General features: G+C 29.7%; 1 protein-coding gene across 4 annotated transcripts in view; it reads left to right on the top strand.

Moving 5' to 3' along the window:
• The window catches only part of Tet (Ten-Eleven Translocation (TET) family protein), a 302,732-nt gene that overhangs the window by 241,384 nt on the left and 35,689 nt on the right, over positions 1 to 25,659 (top strand). Inside the window, exon 1 of one of the 4 annotated variants that reach the window (XM_067051285.1) lies at positions 11,944 to 12,160. The exons of the other annotated variants lie outside the window; for them this stretch is intronic. The gene's annotated coding sequence lies outside the window, so the exon portion shown is untranslated. Of the gene's footprint in view, positions 1 to 11,943; positions 12,161 to 25,659 lie in introns of those variants that run through there. 4 annotated transcript variants of the gene reach the window in all.

Below are 25,659 nucleotides of genomic sequence, written 5' to 3'. Positions count from 1 at the left end.
AATGAGCTGAGACATGCTCCCCTTGGGGAAATCCTATCTTCGCCCACGGACACTGTAGTATAGTAGTCCAATAAAAAAGATAAGGATTAATTCATGATTTAAAAAAACTTTCCATTATTTGGATGCTTGAAGGTCCCTTTCAAACGATAATTACAAATTTTTTTTTAATATACTATGCTACAATTTAAACTTAAATAATTCTTTTGTTATCGCTTCCTATTTAACAAAAAGCATCACGTACTTAAAAAACAAATCCCAAATAAAAAGTATAATTTTTAACTTTCTTTTGTTGCCCTTGATATCTACTATCAGCCCATTGTGTTTCACGTAACGTACGGGAAATCCCGTTATGGGTATTCATTTAACCCCTGTATGAATGGTTAGTGATAGAGACGGAACCACGAAACTAAAATGACTGTTTATTAAATATTAAATAAATATTCGGTTGAAAAAAATGATTGAATTCATAGGAACATTTTAATCCTGAAGGACTTTAACAAATAATTTCCTTATAATGTCGGTTCATAAATATTAATAATACTAATAACGTTTTTATGGATTAACCATTTAAGATTACGTAATATTCACCTCATTATTACTTATATTATTGATATGAAGAGTCTAAAAAAAAAATATTAAATAAGAACTTATAGCAGGTATTTTTTTAATGTTTATATTATTATTTTTTCGGTTTTAAATTATATAGCACAAATTAAAAAAAAAGTTGCTTTTACAAGGGTTTGTACAAAAAATATTTTCTTTAACTAATGCATTTATTTCAATGCATAGAATAATTATCTTTGTTTGTATTTCGCCTTGAAAATATGCGAATGAGTTGGAATACGGGTATATTGTTGTTTAAATAATCGAGGACTCTCTCTATACACTCATATTAAAGTATATTTATTTATGTGCAAACAAACATTTATCGGAAGGATGGGAAACTCCAAAAATTATAAATGAAAACAAATGAATCCATCTACCAAGTCATTATATTTTTGGACCATTATTAGTAGTTCATCAAATAGTTGAAAATAATAATAAATATTGTTATTTCCTTTTATAATTTTAAATTAGAGTAATTTGAAAGTAATTGTAATAGGAATATTTTTTTCCCCAACTCCGTTAGGCTCTGGGCTGGTTTTTAGATTCAAACTTGAAGCTAAAAAGTGTGTAGAAATAAGTTTTTATATCCTTCAAAAGTATTACATGGAATTTCGAATTCGGGCACTATTTTTTTTCATATATTTTTCTAAAAATACAACGCTGAACCTTCATTATATTTGGATAATATTTAGATTATCTCGGAATCAATATTGTCGGATGGGCAAAACCCGTGTTATTTTGTGGAAACGAGATTAATATCCCATTCTCACGCGATTGTCTTCCAATTTAACTATGCAAACCTATCGACCATTTGACAAATAATTTAGGTCATTTTATAAAGACTGCTTGGGCTTGCATCACCGTCATAATTCAACCATTTCTGATATTAAACGTGCCTATTTATAATTTAATTCAGTTATTTATAAGGAATAATACATATCTAAAGAATTAATTAAAAAATGCTGAGAACAATTTATCTATTACATGTATTGAAGTATCAATAATAAAATATTTACTATTGTATGTTTATTTTCGTTATTTTATCTGTTACAGGTAAGTTGAAAAAAAAAAACATATCTTGATGGAGAGGTTTTCTAACTGTATCTTATCATTTTAAACGTTCACATCTTCACAGTTCCAATATATCAGGGAAGTAAAAATTTTTATATTCTCATTCGAAACAAACAATTTAAAAAATAAATTGTATGTAAATCTATTTTCTTTTATACTGTATGTAATATGGAAGTAAAGCTACTAATGGAAACAGTTCTTATATTATTAAAAATTAAAAGCCTAAAACTTAAAAAAATTACGTTTGTCTAGAGAATATTGTTTTTCAACACATTTTCAGATACAACAATCTGTTTTCCACTCGAACAGTATTAATTTTCCATAAGACCTTAAAAAAATGAAAATTATATCCCATATCATGTCAAAATAAGGAATAATGAAGTTTCATATTTTCAAAAGCATTGATAATATAGCCATCATTCTTTTTTCAAAACTTTGTTCGTAGTTATTAATGCATTTTTTTTTCAGTAAAAACAAACGCGTTTGTTATCTAAGATCAAATTAATTGGCTCTTTTCTTATGACTTATAAGAAGTATATTTTCGGTACCAATTTCTTTTTTATAACAAGCCCGATTTCGCTGCCTGTTATGTTGTTTCTCAATTTTGTTCTTTTGAAATTGCAATGGAAAAAATTAATTTATTAATTGCACCTATTTAGGATGTGGCTTTGAAGTGGGTCGTTTGTTGGGCAATGTCATCGGACTTTCAGATGCTCTAAGGCTATCTTATGATTATTACTTCTGTTTTCGCATCGAAATTATCACACTTATTATTTATTAGAAAATATTTCTTTTAGAAATGTAATTTGTTCTACGAAACCTGCACTATGTCATTATCAAATACCTTTTTTCACATGAGAACATGTTAATAAAAACTAATTAAAAAAAAAATTGCAATATTAAGGACAAAATCACATAGCAGAGCCATCAATAAATAATACTTTATATCTTTTTAACGATACAATTCTGGATCATTTTAATGATTTGGCGGGTAAAAGATGATTTCTTTTCACTGTAAATACATCAAACATGAAAAAAAGCTTACATTGTTAGATACTTTTTTTTTGGTATCTTCCCTTAATTTCTTTCATTCCGTTGAGATTGTCAGTCATAATTGAGTAACTCAATTATTTTCACCAAGATGGGTAAGCCCAGTTAAAAATCTGAACCACTACAGAAAAAACTTTTAATTGAGTCGGAGTTGAAACCGACTTTTCCTGTTCTAAATAGGAATGTGAAACGAACTCTCAAATTATAATTCACAAAAATAGCTTCTTTTTTTTATTTTACTAGGTTATTCACTTCAAGATTAATTAGAGAGGCATTTATATTATTTTTCTAGATTTTTATCTTTTGAAATAGAATGATTAATTAATCACATAAACTTAAAATCTCTCTCTATCTCTCTCTCTCTCTCTCTCTCTCTCTCTCTATATATATATATATATATATATACACACACACACACACACACAAACAGTGGTGCAATAATATCTACCCAATACAGGGCACGTAATGACTTCAGTAGATGTATCAAATTAAGATACCTTCATTATTACTCATTTAAAAATGTACGTAAAAAGTCTTATGCAGTGATTTTCAATACTTCTTCATTTAAGAAGTGTTTAGGGATTGAAAGTCATATATTTAAATATATAAAATAGTTCTGGCTTGAATGTTTTTTTTTTCTAGAGTTCATTTTGAGTACAGGAATAACACTAAAATAACCTCATGTGTCCGGTATTTCATTGAGCGCACGTGTGTTAATATAGATTTATGTAAAACATTAGGGTTTGGTACAAGGTGAAATTTATGTTTGTATTTTTTTCTTAATTTAGACAGATGTGAATAGCTTTAAAAAGTGATTAATATATTTAAAAAGGATACTAAATTTTAAGCTTTTGAGTTCATGTAGTTTATAACAGGGAAAAAAGACATATAATCAAATGTAATGACCCCAAAGTATAGGATTTGACTGAAAAAAAATATATACAAAAGGTTGTACTTTATCAAAGAAAATGATGGTGTATTTGAATTTCGGAAAATTTGTAATAAATTACAATGCGGTTTATTGAACTTAAGTAATTAAAAAAAATAATGTATATTTTATTAGATAATGTCCTGTTCTAAGAGAAAATACGGAATACTTGCTTCATTTAGGGTTATATCAACAAAACTTTCTTGAATTTCTTAATGGTAAGGAATGAAATTTTTAATTATCAAATATTTTAGAGAGGCCTGAAAATAGTAATGGGTACAAGAGTTCAGTTTTTAGATCGTTTCGAAAAAGATCGTTAAAAAAGAGAAAAGGATATTAATTTTTCTAAATTAGTTCAATATATTTTAACTGTCATATCGATTTATTAATGTAGGTTATTTATTATAAGAGCATGGTGATTTAGCTCTTGGTGCTCTGCTTTGCCTTCCACATGAGGGAGGCAAAGCATGGTTGAAAGTCCCCAAAGCTGATTATAAGTATTGTGTACAGGTGCAAATGTGTATCAGATATTTTTAATATTTTAATTAAATTAAATCCGTATCGCTTCAATCCGTGAAGGATTAGAGGTGCAGTACTTACCAGTGATGCGGCGAGAGGGATGCGCTGGGATCTCTTGATCTCTGCTCTACCCCTCGCACGTGGGGGATAGAGTGGGCTCAGGGATCCTCAGGTCGATTGTCTAAATATTGTATATATTATTTTATCATTATGTTATTTTATTTATTTATTTGTTGTATTATATATTGTAATAGTGTAAATAAATAAAATTGGAGAGTGGAAAAAAAACATGAAGGGTGTCGCTGAATTCCGGAACTGTAAAATTAATTCTTGGATCAAAAAATACTTCATTATACATGAACTTGGGTCTACGCTATTTACTAAAAATTAACTAAAATTAGTTCGACGTATTTCAGTATACATTTGCAAATTAAATTTGCCAGGCGAAGAAATGATAAATCATCTTTCTATAAAAAGGCTTACTCCTAGGACATCAATTTTATTCATATTTTATTGAACAAAAAATCTTAGGAATTTTATTACAATACAAATCTAATTGTCACGAATGAGCTATTAGGAAAGAATATAAATTTATATTAGAAATGAAAAGTCATTTTGTAACAAAAAAAATCGTATTACATTCTATAGAGATATCTTTTTTTTTTTTTTAGTTTAATGGCCATTTTATAAATTTGGCATTTACCTAAAATTAATAAATTACACTCTTTTTTTTAATCTACAATTTGAAATTAACTGTTATTCTAAACTGGTTGTCTTTAATGCATATTATTTACATGAGCGAAGTGTTTCTAAAATTAAAAAAAAAAAAAAAAAAGAACTCTCTCTACATTCCACGAAGGTTTAGGGGCTAATTAATTTGTAGGGAAGATCTGATTCTTGAAAAATGGTTGTATAAGGAGTGATCTGTTAAAGATCACTCTAAACCGCTAGAAGTTTTTCTCCAAGAAATGATACTCATCACCAGGGATGATTCACGGCTACAGTAACAGAATAAATGCTTATCTGCCACAGCCGGGTTCGAACTCATGCCTGGTGGACTAATTATCACAGCACTGTAAAATTCAAAATGTTACATTAATTGAAATAAGAGTGCAGCTGTGGGGGAAGTGGCATAAGAGTGAATGAAGTTTTAGGGCGCCATATTTTTAGCAAAATTTCATTTTTTATTAATGGAAACATACTTTTTCATTCTTTTGAACTTAATTTAGTCAATTATGTGAGATTATGTCACGAGATGATGATATCTTTGTGAAATGCATATATTAACTAAATTACTGTTACGAAACTTGTGACTTTTATTTGGTAGGGGGGATAGGAGGAAAGGGGAGGGTGAGAGAAGGAGTAGAAAAATGAAAGTTACCCCTCCATAGGAAAAAATCCTATTTTCGGCCTTGAATTCGAAGCACAAATGCTGCCCTCTGTGATTTCAATAAATACCGTACAACTAATAATATTCTGCCAGTCCTTAAGTGCGACTTCTGTTAAAAGGTTCTCGGTGAAATAAACTTTGTTTACTGTCCAATTGGGTGAATTATTCCGTTAGGTATAATAAAAACAGATGGATAATTGCTGGAATGAAATGAAGAGATTGTGGGGAAGGTATGCCACGGCTTTGAGGAAGATATATGTGTCTGCAATCTTCAAGGTAAAATGGGATTTTGTACTACAGTTTCCGTTACATATATGTTAAAAAAAAAAAAGATTTTTTTTTCTCGAAAATCACCTATTCTGAATTCTTAATGTTATAATCTTTGTAGAAACTAAATATCTGCTTATACAAATCAATCAGTTTGTCTGCATCCCTGTTAATTCATTTTATAAATACTACCTATGATTTTTAATTTATAATTGATTTATAGATTGAAAAAGTAAATCTAGAAATTATGCTAATTTAATTAAATCTTATATTATAACAATATTTTTTTTAATTTCTAAACAGTTTTTAATTTTTCAAAAATAATAATAATATAAGTGAATACTATCTAATAACTACTATTTATATATATTCTATATATTTCAAAATTGATTATTCTTAATTAGGAATTTAAATATGTTTTCAGTGATTTATTGTTTCTAAAACTTTGGTATATAATTGAAATAAATGTTATAATTAACCTGTCAATTTTAAGTTTATTTCAAACTAGTCAATGTTTCTCCACACTCAGTCATTAAAAGTTTATTAGGTAAAAGTTGTTGTACACTACCATGGTTAATCAAGTTGTTGCAGTCTACGCTATTGGCAACGAACATATAAAGAGAAATACATAACTACAAATATAATAATATAAAACCTAATTATCTGAAAGGCTGTAAAAATGGTGTTTTCGCTATTTCCGGAACATTTTATGATTTTCCGATTTTTCAATGTGCCATTGTGCCAGAATCGCGTCGTACAAACAAATTATAGGAATATGAATTGTTTGTAATTTGTTCGTCTTTATTTTATTATTGGGTCACATTTTGCGCAGAAATCTTGCTTTACAAGCTATAAGCAAAAAACGAGATAAAAAGCTTTATTGGCCCTTCAGTGATTTTTCTTATTTGCCTGATAAAAATTTCTTAGTCAGCTTCAGATTCATATTGAGCACCGCAAAAACTATAAAATATGCCATTTAACTATTGCCTAAAAACCTTCTACTTCAAGCCTTTTTTTAACACAATTTTGCTGGACTATTACAGGTTTCTCTAATCAGGTACGTCTAGGATATCCATTATTTTATTAATTTATTTATGAGCGTTAAATAAGCAAAGTCAAACCGGCTCACGAGATTATATTCTCCTTTGCTTGCTACTCTTATTACATTTATTTTCAAGTCCCGTAATGTTATTATGCACATCTCAAGTGCTTGTATCAACAAAACTGACAAAAGACTCAGCAAAAACTACGAAGCGGCGTAGAACCAACATTCTCGCTCTCCTAGAGTGTTTTTTATTTTATTTTTATTTTACCTTTATAACTCCTCAAAGTAGTATCCTTGGTCCCATCCTCTACACCGTCTATACAGCTGACATTCGAACTAATCCTAACACTATCCTCACCACGTATGCCAATGACACATGTGTGCTCGCAGTTAATAATAACCCTTTAGTTTCATCCCAAACTCTCCAGTCCCATATCACAACCCTCGAAGAATTGTGCAGAAATTTGAGGATAAAAATAAATCCCATCGAATCACCTTTACTCTGCATCGTAAACCTGCACAACGCCGTATGTCCAGACAGGCCTTATAATTGTCATGTAAATCAGTCTTTTGAAATGAATTAGAACTTTGGACCGTTTGTCTAGTAAGTGCTGTAATAGTCGAAATCGACGTGCAGTTTCCTGTCTTTTCAGTGATGTGTGAGGATTTCAGATTAGTCGTTTGTCCAGGTGTAGTCCAAGGTAGTGGATCTGTTCAACAGGGGTAAGGTCAACATTATTGAAATATACTATAGGGCAGTCAGTAGGTTTACGACGTAGGGTAAAGGTAATTTGATGTGATTTGTTGGAATTTATTTTAATCCTCCAATTACGACACCATTCTTCGAGGGCTGTGATATGAAATTGAAGAGTTTGGGATGCAATCAAAGGGTTATTATTAACAGCGAGCACACATGTGTCATCGGCATACGTGGTGAGGATAGTGTTAGGATTGGTTGGGATATCTGCTGTATAGATTATGTGGAGGATGGGACCGAGGATACTACCCTGAGGAACACCAGCGGACTGAAAGAAGAGGGATGAATAGGAACCATTGTGATTTATTTTAAATAATCTGTTAGTGAGAAAGGAACGTAATATACGGAATAATGAGAAAGTATGTAGGAGATAGGAATTTACGGTCAAAAGCCGGTTCTACATCGAAAAAGATTATACAGAAATCTTCACGTCGATTCCGACAATTACAGCAGTTACTAGACAAACGGTCTACACTTCCAATTCATTGCAAAAGACTGATCTATATAACTGTAATAAGGCCAATCTGGACATACGGAGTTGAGCTTTGGGGCTCCACTAAACCTTCGAATTCCTCTCGTATCTAATCCAAAATCCTTACTTTTTCTCAAATAAAATCACCCATAAAGACCTTAATTACTGAGTGAATTAACCACCCATTAGTTTCTAACCTTCCTCCCTCTTTCATTCCTGACAATCCTCCGAGGCGTCTGAAAAGAAGATGGTCTTATATTGTAAACATGTTTTAGAGTGCTACCAATGGGTAATTTCTCTATATACCTGTACTATAGTATTATTTTCTTACTTCAAATTTACTTGTTGTATTTTATGTACAGTTGTAAATATCAATATATAAATTAAAAAAGCAACAAAAAAAGAAAACCTTTATAACTAGTATTGGTTGATGTACGAATACGATGTGACAAGGAGACCACAACAACGAAACAATTAGCGCTGATGTTCCCTTTTCGTCCCACCTCCCGAAATCTCATAATTAGAGGCTATTTTACCTTTAAAGAATTTAACAATAGCAAGTAGTGCCGTCTTTGAAAAAAAATTCTTATAACGTCTAGCCTTCTTAGTTTTTGGAAGAGGGTGTCGTTTGATAGATATTATACCAAAAGAAATGAATAAGGAAAAAAACAGCTGAATTTATATTTCGTTCTAAATAAATGGTTTATGCATAGACTGCATAAATCTTAAGAAATCTACCGTTAAATGTTAATGAAAACGTCGGCCGAATGAGTAAGTGGGAATTGATGATGTTGAGATCGCGTGAGATAAAATAACAACAGGAATGCCTGAGTAAGCTTGGTTATAGCGACGTTTGAATATAATTTTATTTGTTAGGGGAAAAAAATTATATGTATATAAAAATATTTCGAAAAATGACTGAGAATAAAAAAATGACATGTTATAAACATTACTCAGTTAGAGGAATTGATGTGAATGCTGTGTCAGTAGGTTTCTAGTCACAGAGGCGCCTTCAGAGTTCCTCAGTATCATATCATAACTATGTTATTATAACTAATTCTTTGTATATGTACGTATTTATAAATATATGAGTGTATACATTAGCCGTGTTCTGAATTAGTCCTGTAAGGAAGTAGTTATGTGTCACTGTGTTCTTCCAAACTGGAAAACAATGATTATATTGCTTTAAACAAACAATAAATAACTGTATTCACTTATTAACTAATTAAGTAAAATATTCATGAATTCGTTCAAGTAGCCCATACTCCGACTACATTTTCGTTCTTGTTTATCTTAGCGGGTTGATGGGGAATCCCTAAGTTGACCTCTGACGCAGTCCCTCATGTCTTCAATCTTCAATAATTTAGTCAATATATCATTTGAAAAGTCCCATGATATTTGTGAGGATAAAAAAAACTTTTTACTTATAACATTTTCTACCAGGAAAGAGTTATAAAGCATATTTTAACCTTAGTGTATGGAAATTGTAATTTCTTCATGGTTATATATAGCAAGAAGTAATCTCAGAAAAATATTTAACCTCATTTTCATTTTTGTTTTTTGAAAAGTATTTAAAAGCTTATAATTTATTTTTTAAAAACATGTTATTTCAATCTTGAAAAAATCAAAAAGTTTGGAGTTTTACATGTTGAAGAAAATAATTAATTAAATAATATATATACAATGATAATTCTTCCAACCAATGTATGCCTCATTTTATCGTTAGACTGTAATAGAAAACGATTGATGACGTGAAAGAGTATACGATATTAGTAATAGTTTTGTCGTGTCATTGTTATCTCTGCGATAAGATTATATAGTTACTAGAGAGATGAACCGAGAACTAAGATGGAAGCATTCATAGCAATGCTATGAAATTTAATAAGTTTATGAAAATTTAATTATTAATTATTGGTTATATGTCTATGAAAATTTTGAATTTAAATAAGTACTTTAATTTATTTGTTTTCTCTGTTTTTTATAATATCATATAATATTTAATATAAGAAATGGAAGCTCGTAGTATATGAATAAACATCTTAAAAGAACATAATAAAATTATTAATAACCACAATCAATTCCAGGCATGAAATCAAAGTTAAGTTTTTTTGGTTTGTAAGTATTGTAAATTGGTAAGTACTTATTTTAGCCGTTACTTTAACTACCTGAGGTAAAAGAATATAGGTATATACTCTACATATAAGGAGATCTTACTTCATATACAAGTTTTATAGCCGTTGAGCCAAGTGAAGTGGCGTTTATAGACAAAGTTTTGTCGTTTTCCTATTTCCAAGTCCCTCTCATTTTTGTGAACTAATGCACAATTTTCAGTATTTCGTATTATAAGGATTAGTTTGGAGAAATTCTATGGTTTAACATAGCGATTCCCAAACTGGGTGTCTCTAGCTTATTCCACTTTCTCAAAATATTAAAAAAAAAAACAGAAAGAATAATATTAAAATTAGAATTGCACTTACAAAGTACATTTTAAATTATGAAGAAGATGATCACACTGCTTCGAAAGATCACAATTGAAACAGCCCTGATGAAGGTCTACAAAGTGAGGCGAAATTTCGGCAAATAAATAGTAGTAACTATTTTTCATTTTCTTGTGACTTCACCCTGACCATCTTCGTTCGCGAAAAATACAGTTTCGCGAAAAATAAAAAGTACTCGATACCATTAGCTCCAATCCGTTTGTCTAAATAGGTCTGATAATAATTTTTTTAAATTATTTTAAAACTGTTTTTTTTTTTTTTTTCAATTTTTCTAAGCTCAACTCCGTAAGTCTTTAAGGACTCATTAAAGTGTAGTTAAATTGAAATTGACAATATTTTTTCTTACTCCATATTTTTTTTTTTATTAACTCCATATGGTTTATAATATATAATAAGGTCTAGTGTATTTCATTATAGTCTTTAAAATAGCATATCTTGTTTTGTTTTTTTAATTTCTACCCTCAATTTCTTAATAAGTTTCAGTATAAAGTATTTCAAATTTAATTTTTAAAAGAGATTTTTCTGTCTTTTTTTAATTTAATTTTATATTCTTATATTTTTATTAATTTATTTCTAAATTTAACTCAGAATACATTAACGTGCTATGTGATTCCTGAGCCCTGTCCTCTTTCTGGGTTGTTGTGATAAAGGTTTTTTGTTTTTGTTATTTTCATTACTTGCGAAATATTCTTATAGCTTCCTATAAGAATATTTTCGTGACTTAAGAAATCGAAATATTGTTTCTATTGTTTTATTATCGTCCCTAAGAGTTGTTTATGTACTACTTTTTGAACTAGAATTAAGTACTATGATGTGAAATATGGGCATACCTGAAAGAGATGGCTAATTTTCATACTCTTAAAACAATACTAACATTTCAGAAGCGTTTATTTTATATTACAAAACAATTTTTTTTTTCATTATAACATTGGTATACCAATTCCGAAAATTCATACCCTGAGATTAATTTTTTTGTTTTATCTAATAAAAATAAATGCATATTCAAAACTGATGCTTCATTATTATTTAAATGTAACTATTATTGGACATTTTAAGTTGGGGTTTAGTTTATAATTCATGTTGACAATTTCTTCCATCGACGTCATCAACAGAAAACATTTTGCTATGGTAGATACGTTTTAAGTATCCGCAATGATGTTGATATGTATATCACTAGTGATAACACAGTTGATCAGAGTACGTATAGATACTATTTACATATCAGCTCGTGAACTGAGGCCCGGAGGAGATTCTATTATTTTCCCTCGGCGAGATGGAGGGGGAACGCAGGCGCGGTCGCGGGCGGAGTGGGGGGAGTCTTGTACTCAGTCCGACCAGCTTCGCCCGGGCCCTGGTGTTGTACCTGCCGTATGTACCTCAGATTGTACCTGTCGAACTCAGTCTCAACCGTCCGTATGTCCTTGTAATCTGTACAAATCAAGTGACTCTAACTCTATAGTGTTTAGTATCAGTTGATCTCATAGTGCTGTGATCTCGTCTCAGAGCTCTGGACCGATTCGCTATGATCTCTTAATAGCAGGATATTATATACTCGAGGTATCATATCTTATAATAATATAAATCGTAGCTATAATAATTTTATAAACAGGCGTTGAATCAGTTATAAAAAAAGAATCTATGTTATCAGCGAGCGCCTGAGGTAGTAAAGTTATGCTATACATGACACACACGTTCAACCGTCGTTTCACTTCCATGTACATCCTATCACTGCTACACTGTTTTTATATAATACATTAAATATTTTCTATAGTCAAAACGATTCGTAATATAATATATTCGATTATAATTATTTTAATGATTAAATATAATTATAAGTTTTTTATAAGGTATACCTCATTGAAAAGACTTTTCTTTTTTTTTAAATTGTGAAGGGTCAGGGGTCTAAACTATAGTGACCCCACTTTTTCTTTCCTTTTTTTTAATTTGAGTCCTATTTATTAAAATATATATTAGTTAATACCAAAGTGGATTAAGAATTATATGATCTTTAATTTTGATAAAAAAAATAAAAACTTCATATCTTACTTAGTTATTTTAATTTTTCGCAGTCTAACTCACAGAATGTTTTGTACCTAAATCTTATTTAAAAGAATATAAAATAAATTAAAAGTAGCTTACCTAGTTTTTTCTGCTGTATTCTAAAGTTATGACAAGGTACCTTAAACAAAAAAAATATATATATATTCCAATTCCTTCAATGATATATGTACATATACACATTTTAATAAAATTATAAATTTTGTATTTTGTATTTTTTTCATTATAGTATGACAACAATCCTAAGTATTTCACACTGTAAATAGAAATTAATTTAGGATGTTTCTTGAGGTCAAAGAGAACGCAATTGTTATCCTCAATTCTTCATGGTTAAATTAATTGTTTATCTTACAAATTTAATAACCTTCTGGACATCAATTTGTTCATTTATTTATGTTACCTAGAATAATTGAGGCGTTGCATTAACAAAAACAGCCAAGTTAATTTTCAAATTTTTAATTGACAGCTTCAGTATTTGATTAATATGGTATAAAATATTTTCTTCCAGAAAGCATTAAATACATCAAAATTGCTAATTATAGAAATTTAAAATAAAATTCAAAATGGAATGCCTCAATTGTTCAATTTGTGTTTTATTTGTTTTATAATTATTTTTTTTTAAATATATGAGGTAAAGCGAGTACATTGAGTTATTTATTAAAATAATATTATTTTTCAAATTTCAATAATTGTTCTTCCAGTTCTGAACAATTTTTTACATGTTAATTCATATTTTAGTTTCATTTATGCTTGATGTATTTCTAGTGACACGTGGACTCCAATAGTAACGTAGTGAATTAACACTCCCTCAAACTGTTATCAGTTGTGTCAACAGTTTTACGTAACTCCCCCTTCAAAAAGCTAAACAGCACGCACACATAGAGAACAAAATAAATTTGAAAGTATAATGTGACGTATGGCCCATTTCTTATTGAGTAGTTTCAGATTTGTATGTATCAGGTTCTTCTATTTCAAGAGTTACTTGTATATTTCATTGAGTTTTTTTTTTTAATATTCTGTAGTTCAAGAGTTTTACGTAAGATACCACGTTATTCCTACGGAGAACCTTGGAGCTATTTCCTATTTCCCACTCATCCACGGTCGTAGTTATATAATCCGAACGACCTTAGAGTAAATTATCTCTTTGATGAGTATTAAATGAAATGAAAACTTTTGTTGAGACTTGTTACGCAGCAAACGATAACATTTCACACCGGTAACAGGTGATCCTGACCAAAAACCAAAACATGTTTATCGACGGGTCAGTTGCGTAAAGGTTGCCCAGAGAGTGCTGCGGGGGTGGTTTCTCCCTTCCTTCTATTTATACTCTCTCTGTCGTTGACCCCGTGTGTGGGGCTCCTCTCCCGCAGCGATACACCACAGAATTAAAACAAACAATTGTTTTGTTGTTTCAGTATACAGAACTAATGTTTTAAATAATTATAAAACCCTATATTTTAATCGATTAAAAAGTTATATTTTAACAAAGGAAAGTTTATTGAAACAAAAATATGGTAAATTATTTTGCTTTTGTTGCTAACATTTTTCAATAAGTTTCTTTCTTTTTTTTTCGATTTCTTAAAATTTCTGGTTATGTTAATCGATTATAATAAATTAGGTTTTTTTAATCTTAACGTTTTTATTAATTCATCTTACACCCCAAATGTTTCACTTAAGTTGGCCATTATCAACGATAATCTCAATTTTTCATATCACAGTATATTATGCCCAAGTCTTACTTAATTATTATTAAACTATTTTAATATAGTTATTTAACTTTATGTTATGTATAACATTTATTATTAAATATTTTAATTGGAAAGCTCATCTACTGCTATCAGAAACGATCTTATCAATAGAATATGTTGATTACTATTTACAATAATAAAAAAATAAATAAAAATTATGTTTAATTGAGATTATCCTGGATAATGACCTGTTTAGATAAAACCTTGTGTATTTGAAATAAATTAATACAAATATTGAGAATAAAGGAATATAATTTATTATTATTAATAATTTTTTATTTCATTTTTAGCTTAATTTACATTTCTTTAAACACTTATTTCTGCTAATTTTTGTTTCTAAGACAGCTTAGTAACGTTATGAAGTAATCGGCTTTTAAATTACAATCCTTAGTCATAATTGATCTACTATTTTACAATGTTAATTAATTTTGTTCAGATATTATCTTCTTACATTAATTTATTTCTTGAATTTTACGACGAGTTTTAGGGCAAATTTTCTTATTTTTAAATTTTCAAACGACGTTATTCATCATCCATTTCGCTCAAATCAAACTATAATTACATAGTTTTGGTTACTCCTTACATGTTCACTATTCAAATTAATTTATTTCTTAATTATGAGAGATAGTTGACCGTGGATGACTTGTACGAGGAGAAGATGGTTGGGGGTGCGGTCAAAATGAAACACAACTAAGTTGATGTAACTTATATAATCGTGCCTACGTTTCGGCTTGAGTTTCTAGTTTTATAATAGTCAATATCAAACATATTACAAAGTTACATCAACTTATTTGTGTTTCATTTTGACCGCACCCCCAACCATCTTCTTCTCGTAATTTAGTTCTTATTTTATATGAGCAATGACTTATGCTTATATAACTAAATTTAAACTGGTCAATTAAAAAAAATATATTAATCACTAGTATATGTTTTATTTGTGTTACATTGTGCTATATTCTCTAGAAAACATTTATTAGGTAAATGTAAACTTTAAAAGCTTCTTTCGTTCTCCTAAATTTCTAGTCAGTTTTTAATGTAGATCTATTGATGTGAGCAGCTTGTTCTTGTTAAACAAGAAAGTGAGGAGTTTCGATACAATGAGCTGTCACATTGTAATCTTTTGCTTATAATATAAGTAATATTATAAGTTCCCTGAAGAAACATGTATTAAATGAAATAATTATTTTATTAAACTTGTACACCTTGTTCCAATAAAAATGTTTTGATAATTTTTAAAGAAAATTAAATCTACATTCATATAGAGTTAAAAGAATATCTAATCCGCAAAGGTATGATTCTGCCATTTCATAGGAAACCGGAAGATACTCAGAGCTGTAGGAATTTTAAAAATTAAATACATCTCGGCCTCTGAGAAACGATCAAGCCTCATCCGTCAGTTTAGGTTTTAAGAATCATTCTGGGAACTGGAGATAATTAAGTTAATTATTTTACAATTTTTTAACTTGATGTAAGTGCCTTGTATTATCAATCTGAAACAAAAGCTAGAATGTTTACCTCTGTTTTTATTAGTAATTATTTTTTACCCTACTACTTTATCTATTAATTATAACAAACTTACATTTAAAAAAAAAATATATTTCTTAAACATTTATTATGTACAAATCCAGCACTCATTAATCATAAATACTTTTTAGTTATTTAATGTGCCTATATTTTATTCTGCTACTTTTTGCTTTCTTAAGCTACTACAATTTCACACAGCCTGCGCATCTTTAAATTGGTGAACATTAACGGGTTATAGGATTTTAGGACAGGCTAATGCAACATTAGTTAAATGTATCTATCTTCTTTTACTCGAAATTTAGTAATTAGTGTCTCGATGAGTGAGTGTCTCAGTGAGTAAGGCACTGTGCTATTAACTCCAAGGACCCGAGTTCGATCCGTCTGTGACAGATAATTATTTATTCTGTTGCTGCAAAAGTGATTCAACCCTGTGTTTTCGGGAGCTCCACCTGGGACCCACCCAACCTCTGTAAAGAGGGTAGCCTTAATTGGGAAAAAATCAGGCGGTTGAGGGTGATCATGAACAAATCACTTTCTTATACTAACGCAGTTAAGGACACAGTACCTCCCTACAAAATACTAAACCCCTGACGTCTTTTAATGGTATAGATTTTCATTTTTTATTATAATGATATGTTGCATTAATTAAAAGTCATGGAAATTTAAATTAATTTTTTTGGTCCGGGAATTCCACATTAATATCAAAAGGAAACAGTCTTATGATCTAATGACTAATTGGTGTAAATTGATGTACATAGTTGAGCATTAATTCAGAACTGTTTATCTTAATTCGATATAATCATATAAGAGTTCACAGAATCTTAAAAAAAATAAATAAATTAAAAAAGTGCAGGACAAAAAACGCTAACTGGGGATTTTTAACTCAGTTATTTCGATACTTAATTTCAGTTTTTTAAAAATATGTCTACTCTTTAAATATCGCTTTTATACTTTTATAAGTTAATTCGTCTTTAATTTCATTGGTTGGAATGAAAACAGGTAATAAATTAATATGAACAATCCATACTAGGGAACCTTGTGAGACCCACTTTGGAAGAAACTCTTAACGAATAATGAAGTTAGGGCAGTTAAGAAGAGATAAAGACTAGGTCCCATCTTGTTTCAGCAATGAACCTGCTTGGTGCTTTTAGTTTTATTCTTGTTTGTCCCTTGTTAATTGTTGCTTCAATTTTTTTTTGTTTATGAAATTTCTTTTTCTTTACAATGACAGTCATTTTAAGAAAATTCCTGGTTGTAAAAATTGTATATACTACTTCAAATGTTTGATATGGGTGTAGTAATTGATAAATAATATTTATTTATTGATAAATAAAGTGATCGGAATGTTTATTATATATTTCTATCAAACTATTATTACCGTTAATAGACTCAAAAACATATATGAATTATAATATATCAAATCGATATAATTCTGAAACTCATTTTCGTTTGAAGATATGAACACTTGTATATACAGTTAAGACAGAAAAGGAGAACTACAAGGATATTAGAACTACGAGTAGTGTAACGGTCTCGTTCATTTATAAATATCATGTTGGCCCCATTCACTTGGTAATAATTCAATAGTTTGTCCAATATCTTTTAAAATTATTGTAAAATATGGGAAGTCAAAGGATTGTGGTTTAGAATTTTATCGAACTTATTAAAACTATGCACATCCGGATCCCCCGCCATATTCGAACTCATATTATCCAGAACTTTTTTATTTTTTCATTTTCATCGTATCGTATTAGATTTAACCAAAATTATGGGGAATTCATAATAGTGAGACATATATATATTTTTTTTGGGGGGGGAGGGAGGGGAGGAAATCACACCTAATAGATTAATTAGGGTTCATAAGAAAATAGGGATAGTAATTTTTCGTAGAAGCTCTGCATCTATTCCTTTCTGCCTTCAGTTCGTTACGGTTTCTTTTAGTTTTAACTCCCTAAATTTTTTTCTCATTTTATTGTAATTCAACTTTGTGTTTTGTGGTGGCTTTGCGTGATACATGAAGTGATAAGCGACCATACGAGTATGACTGGTACTTCCTTTTACCAGTACTCTCTGTTATCTAACTATCATTTTCTTCCACATTACTTTAATAAATGTCATTGATAAAGTAAATTTTTATTCACAGATCGTCGTCAGGTGATTTACTCATACTTTATTCAGAATTTCATGTTATCCATAACAGCCCTGGCCAAATTATTAAGGTATGTGACCTCCTACAATTTCCGTTCATCGCAGATATATTCAATATGATACTAACGCATATTTTATGAACACTCTTCTGCTATTTTTTGTAACGCTCTTAACTGAAAGCCTAGAGGCCCAACGAGGTAGGAACATGAGCCATAGAGGTACATCGGAAGGCGAGAGATAAGAGAACATCATCAATCAGTAAGGATGGATTCGCCGATCTGAAAGGTCCTGTCGCACCTGTTCGGGAACGATTCATCACTCGAGCTGAAAATCGATATTATCGGCGATGGCAGGACCTGGAACTGGAAGCAGCTTTTCCAGAATAACTGGAATAAAGGAAGAAGCCTATCGCGTGGGCTCTACAGGGAGGTCCGATCAATATGTTTTCTCGCTGACCTTGTTTCAAATACCATTTTATATCATCACTTTTTTTTTAGTGTTATAATTATATTCTAATTTATTATTACATCCGTGTCTTCCGCTTAGATGTGCGGATTCAATGTTGTCCAAGTTTGTACCATTGTCAATATTTTTTTTTAAAATGCTGTCATTTCGACCGGAGATATACGAAAATTAAACATCAATAGACTTAAAATTTCAATGATAGGATTTATCACCCTAACATAACAATGCGCAATACTAAGAACCGTTTTATGGAACGCATCTAGGAACACTAAAGATTACCTTTAAAACGAAAAATTGGTGAAGGTGACCTACAGGTATTCATTTAAAGAAAACCTTTATGAAGAGATTCCTATGATTATGAAGGAACGCTAACTTAGTCCTACTTAGGAAATTGAAGAAGCATTATCTCTGTTGATATAAATTTCTACTTGATACATTGGTATTGTCTTAAGTTATCGTATATTTTAAATTATTATGTAATTATTGTTTAAATATTTTTTTTGTTTCAAAAAAACTGTTCAAATTAGATTCTGTATAAGGATCACGTGACAGAAGTACCATGCTTGAGAACTCTTGAAATTCTCTGAAGGGGCGGGGGCACGTCTCTCCCTTGGTAGATTGAGTTCGTTTCGTTAAAAATATCTTTGTTCATTTTCACAACCAAAAAATTGGTTTATTAAACAACATTAATTATTTTATGATCCAATTATTTTTTTAATTTTATAAAAATACGTTTTTCAATGCTTCTTTTTATAATCTTTTCATAAAAAAAAATGTTTGCGAACTGGAGGTACATCACTAAACTTTTCTATACTACAACGTATCCTTTGTCACTGAGGTGTTACCAATTATCGTTGTTTTGTTATCGGTATAGTTAAATTTTTATTATACTATTTTATTATTAATATTACATTTTGCTTTCTTCTTAAGGTTTCTAGTAGTCACTGTTCATTTTATCTTTCTAACATAATATCAGTACTTTTATTGGTTCTTTACCAGTCTTCTACAATAAATTAGAAAATTTCTTAGTTCTTGAATATCTTAAAATTTTAATCCATCACATTATTGTATCTAACACTTTTTAAGTTTATTTCATTTGTCCAATATTGTGTGTTAAGCTTAAGATCATTAACTTTAAAATCATTAGCTGAATATTAATTTTCCAGAGTTTATTGAACATCAGAAATTGTGTGACTAGTATAGGAAATGATGACATGTGGTAACATTCATAATTATGGAATGTAGATTGGGGATTTGATGGGGAAGATATTTGCTTTCGAATTTTGGGGATTAAATTTCGTGGGATTTTCTTTAGGGGAAAGAAATGAAAAAAAAAGGAATCCAATACACTTCGGTGGAGGTTATGGAAAGTTACTTAAAGATAAAGCCTTGAATGAGGGCATTACTACTTTCACTCTATTGTGGCCGAACTGTATTATACACGAGCATGTCCTGCTTGGCACCACTATTAGAATACCGAAACGTAAACGGGAACATAACTCTACTAAGTCCCGACATCATATATCAGTCGAAGCTGGATGCTGGTCGCTGGATTAAATTTTTGGGTATCTGAGATCCAGATGTTCTATTTTATATAATCTTCTTATCTCTTATTTATATAAATAATATAATTTTAAATAATAATAATTTTTATATAACACGCTTAATTATATTGCACTCGTTAGAGGCTAAAATGGATATTTAGCCTTCAGGGGTATAATATAAAATATAAGGAAAATCAGACGAACTATTCTGGAAACAAATCTAAATTGTTTTTGTCTTCTATACCTATAGAACATGAATAAAAAAAGAAAGCCAAGAATGAAAACAAAAAAATATTATGGTCTCTTAATATAATAGATCAGCTTCTGATATAGAATTTATTTTTTATGTTTAGTTTTATTAATGAAACAATTAATTTATTATCGATTCTTCATCTTTGAGAATTTCTTTTAGCATTGATGTCTTGTAGAATTATAAGCTAAAGGAAGTAAGCCCTGAATACTCAAGAGGATATGCTTTATTGTTCTAATCACACAACCACTACAGCTTGTTGCATGCTGGATGAGAGCACTCGCAGGGACACTATCATTTCCTCATTCTCTATCTACATTTGCTTTTACTCCATTGTTCGGAACTGGTTTTGTTATTTACCAATTTGAAATTTTTAATCTTTTTTCGTCCCAAATTTTATAATATTATATTTGAAATTATTCGCTCAATTTTTTTCCGAGTATAAAATTTGAAGATTTCTTTTATTGATTTATTTAATACCATATCGGCCTGGTGGGCCTCTCATGGTTAATGTAAAAGGTACATTTTTTTTTAATAATTGACTATGGGGGTGGGGTGAAGTATCATACAAAAGACACCCTTAACTATAAATTTAAAAAAATTAAGATAAAATAAATATATTAAAATTATAATTCTTAATAAAATAAAAAAATTAAAGTTAATATCAAAAACAATGACATTTATGGATTTAACAAATTAAATAATTGACTTCAAATGGAAAAAAAAAAGAAAGTGAATTTAAGAAAAATATGAGGAGAAAAAAGAAATTAAGATAAAATAAAATTTTATAGTGACAACTACAGAACTGATAAATATAGAATTTATAACAGAATGTCCTGCAGGAGCCGCCTGGGTTTTTTTTTGTAACTGTAGGTTACTGCTCCTTTAACTGTGAGTGGAACTTCATGAGCCTTTTTTTATGTAATCCTCTATTATCTCTATTTCTAATTCCCGATGCAATTGGTTGTTTCAAAGATTTCTTCTTCCTCATTAATTTCTGTTACACGTCATTTACCGTCATAGAGTACGGATTTCTACTAAGGCATTATGGTTTGGGTCTGTATTCTCCATGAGAACGCTCTTGGAATTAGATGAAATTATTCAATTTTTTATTTTGTATAAATTTCTGTAAAGAAGCGCTCTCTTATTACAGAAAATCCTTAGCAATAAACTAAATGCCTTCTATTATTATTTAAAATCTTTTTAGTATGATTACAGGAGTAGGGTTTTGCGGATGGGCATTATAATGAATGATAGCTAGATAATTTAAAACATTTATTGTTTATAAATAGTGAGCACGTAGACTAAGCCATGTTTGGAAATCATATTATTTAATTATAAAACGTGGATAAAAAAATAAATTGTCTAGTTTTATGTTATAAATTTATGTTAACGCTAATTTTACTGCTTTATCCAACACAATACATTAACGATGTCAAAATATTACAACATATGTATGAAGTGTTAATAGCGGAGATAAATCTTCCTTTCTTTTTTTATCATGTTGTATATATGAATTAGGTAAATGTTATTGATATTGTTTTTATTATGAAATATATTCTTGAAGTAACATATAATTAGAAGTTTTCGTGTGTAAATTATCAAGCCAATATACAAGATAAATTGTTTATAAGGATACCTTCGTATACCTCTACTTTTATGTGTATTTTATTTACATACCACTTTTATATTCTTACATTAGCTTGTGGACTGAAACCTTGGCCATTAATAAAACTTTTTTGTTGTTTTTTATGACCACAACCTGATCATCCAGTTATTACAGATATATTATGAAAATAATAAAAAGTTATTTTATAAAAATTATAATAATAATAATAAGTTAATAAATTTTTTTAAAAATTATTTGTTGATATTTACAACTGTATAAAAAATACAACCAGTAAATTTGATCATAATGACATAATGATATGATACAGGATGTAGAGAAACTACCCAGTAGTAGAACTCTAAAAACAGTTTACAATATAAGGTCACGAGGCCATCTTCTTTTCAGGCGCCTCGGAGGATTGCCAGGAATGGAAGAGGAAGCAAGGTTAAAAACGAGTGGGTTTGGGTGGTTAGGGAGTTTATTATGGAAGGAATAATTAGTTAATAAAATAAAATTAAGTTATATCATAATTTAACAAGTTTTATTCTGTATAAGGGTTACGTTGTAATATGTTTTTAAAATGCTCCGTGGTAGTGATTAACCCCTTCTACTGTTTAAATTCTCAACGATTACTTAATTATAATTGTTTTTGTTCCACTCTTTAAAATGCTAATAATAGTATATGAATAATAATAAATGTAAAATATTATAGGATATGAAGAAGGTGATATTACAGTATTAGTAATGGAGATGAGACCGGTCGACCTTGGCTGACCAGATTCCTACCCCGAGTTAGTGCAGCCCCGTCCAGGATGGCTCACTACACTCATCAGGATTTCCGGTTCTAGTTCCAGCAACGAAAATAACTTTCTCCAGCGGTTGTGGAACAGTTTGAAGAAAGTTATCGCTCCATCTAACATAATTATATCTTCTTTCACACCTGTTCCTAATCATTTATTTCGTTCTTCAAAAATTCTCTTTCCGTTCACATTCTTCGAGAACAGGTTAATGCAAGATTTTGTAATTTGATGAATTTTAATATTAAAAGATGCATTAGTAAAACTTGTCATTATATACTTCGATTTGTTGTAGCATCCATTAGCGATGTCTAAAATGTCCGTTCGAAGCTTCCCCTAGGACTGCCTTTCTTTTTTTGTGTTATGATCTCCTCTTGTAAGGAGTAACATGTCGTATATCGACCAACCTACTCGCTATAATTGTCTATTTGAAAAGCCAGATAATTAACGCTACCGTGGAGATTGGGAGTGGTAGATTTCATGCCGTTTTTCAATTTCAGACGCTTTTTTAATATTGCTCGATTTAATTATCTTAAAGATTCCTCTTCTCGTTCCATTTCACCAGTGGATCGTCCCTCCTAAATAACAGAATTAATATATATATCTGAATATATACATACGTATTTAGTTTCCTTCCTTTGCCACATTATAAGGGGTTGGGCTGGGTCCGCTGAAGGTGGGGGTTACAATATCGGTTCATCATCAACAACCATCAATAATGTAATGTACGTTATTATCAATATTTAAAGGTTTATTATTTGTCGATGAAGAATAAAATCTACGAGATGTGCTTTTGTTGAAATATAGCTGTATCCACAATTCGCTCTTTCGCATGCGTAGACGAAAGCAGTTGGTATATTAATCCTCAAATATGAACCAAATCGGATGAACCGAGAACCAACTACCTACCCGCATATCGTTAAAATTTCCATCGTAATCAGATTAACTGTTACTTATATCTGAAGACAAAATTGATTAAATGCTGACAGACTGTAACTAAGTTTGCAATACAACATATAATACAAGTGAAGATTTGAGATTCTGAGGATATGAATTTTTGATAATAAGAAGATACTTTTGTTCTGAACAAATATCTGAATTTTAATTTATTTGCTAAATTTTAATTTGTATTAAATTTAATTTTTAATTCCATAATCGCAAAAGTTATAAGATACTTAAGAAACCAAAATTGATAAACTCTTAATTAGGCAGCATTTTTTGATAACTTCTAGACTATTTATAGGGTTTATTTATGAAGGAATATATTTAGTTATAATATTATCTCTTACACTATTCTGGATACAATTGAGAAATCTATAAAAAAAATGTGTGAATTTTCGAGTATCAAGATTTGTCGCTGACTGGCAGACCCCGCAACAGATTACTACTGTTGATAAGAGGTTGTGGTCTGATATTTCGATATCTTAACAACCTAAACATCCCATTTCTCATTATTTAGGAAAAACCCGTGACTCCCCTCTATTCCATCTTTCTACATTCCGTCTTTTTGCCCAGAGTTGCCGTTATAACCATCTTACCCCATACGCTTGTAAACAAAAACGTATTTTTCTCTTTACGTAGGCTGTATACTGCGATAAATATCTCATTAGTTTCAGTGAACGGTTCTACAAGTTGCTATAATCCCACCTTAAAAAAAAAAAAATCGTTAACTCATATTAGTTTCCTTATTATTCAATTGGTGGCTTTAAGAAACAATTAGCATGAGTTCTATGTTTAAAAAACACAATATGTCCTTTACAGATTGAAAATCGGAATATTTATTCTGGAGAAAATCAAAAAGTAAATTCTACTAATTTTGGTGCGTCCAATGACGGGGTACATTTAGCCTTAACTAACCAAGTTCAGTCAGGGCAATCCAGGATAATTTTTTTGTAGTGAGGCTTATATAATTTAATTCTTTAAAATGGATTATATATTATAAGAAGAACTTATATGTTAACTTCCATCTATCATACAGCTTAATTAAAATAATATATTTTTTCTTGGAATTTAAAGATTTTTAAAATTATTTTTCGTATTTTCGTATCATCATGAATCGGTCCTTACTGTTGCAGCTTTTCATTTTTCAATTTCATTATTGAGAAGGATGAAAATAATATTTTAATTAAATTCCTAGCTTATTTATTATTTTTATCACTTAATTTTCCTAATAATCCGAGAAAGTATTGCGGGTTGTGATTATAGTCAGTTGGAAAGATTGAAATTGGGTTTATTATAATATTCATTTGCTATGAAGTAGGAGATGTTATAAAGCTATTGTTTTAAAATGTTGTAAAGTAAGATCTGATTTGAAAATTATGTTGTTTATGTCTCTTTTATGTAAATGATAAAAAAAACATTGCCTCATAACTATCTTAAAAAATTACCACTTTGAATGGCAGAGAGTTTACGATATTAACTCAGCTCTCGACTACAGGCGCCATAAACTGCCTGTGGAATACGGATAGAGTAATTGAGAACGACCAAGTTATCAAATGGAAGATAACATATTACGAGCAACAACTATATTTTTATGCCTACTAAACCTAGTATGTAATGTGTAACCATCTTTACTGCCAAAACGATCACGATATCTAGTTATATTTCAAAACAAAACCAATATAAAACCCTCTCCTACCATCGCCCACGGCCTGTACGGTATAAATTTATCTCTTCCTATCTTATGGGTCATTGAATTCTTTAAAAATAAACCTTTGTGCTTTGCACTATCTATTTTGGTTTTATTACTATCTGTTTCTCCTTATTGGTGTAATTCTAATGTATTATTCCATACCTTAAAAAGTTCCAGAAAGTAAGAAAAATTTATTTTTTTTGTTTTTTTTAAATAATTTATTTATTGATATTTACAACTGTATACATATATATACAACAAGTAAATTTGCTGTAGGTGAC

The sequence above is a fragment of the Halyomorpha halys genome, unplaced genomic scaffold, assembly GCF_000696795.3.
Source record: "Halyomorpha halys isolate HHAL.00 unplaced genomic scaffold, Hhal_1.1 Scaffold706.1, whole genome shotgun sequence".
Classification (NCBI taxonomy): domain Eukaryota; kingdom Metazoa; phylum Arthropoda; class Insecta; order Hemiptera; family Pentatomidae; genus Halyomorpha; species Halyomorpha halys.
This window is presented reverse-complemented; position numbering and strand designations above follow the sequence as displayed.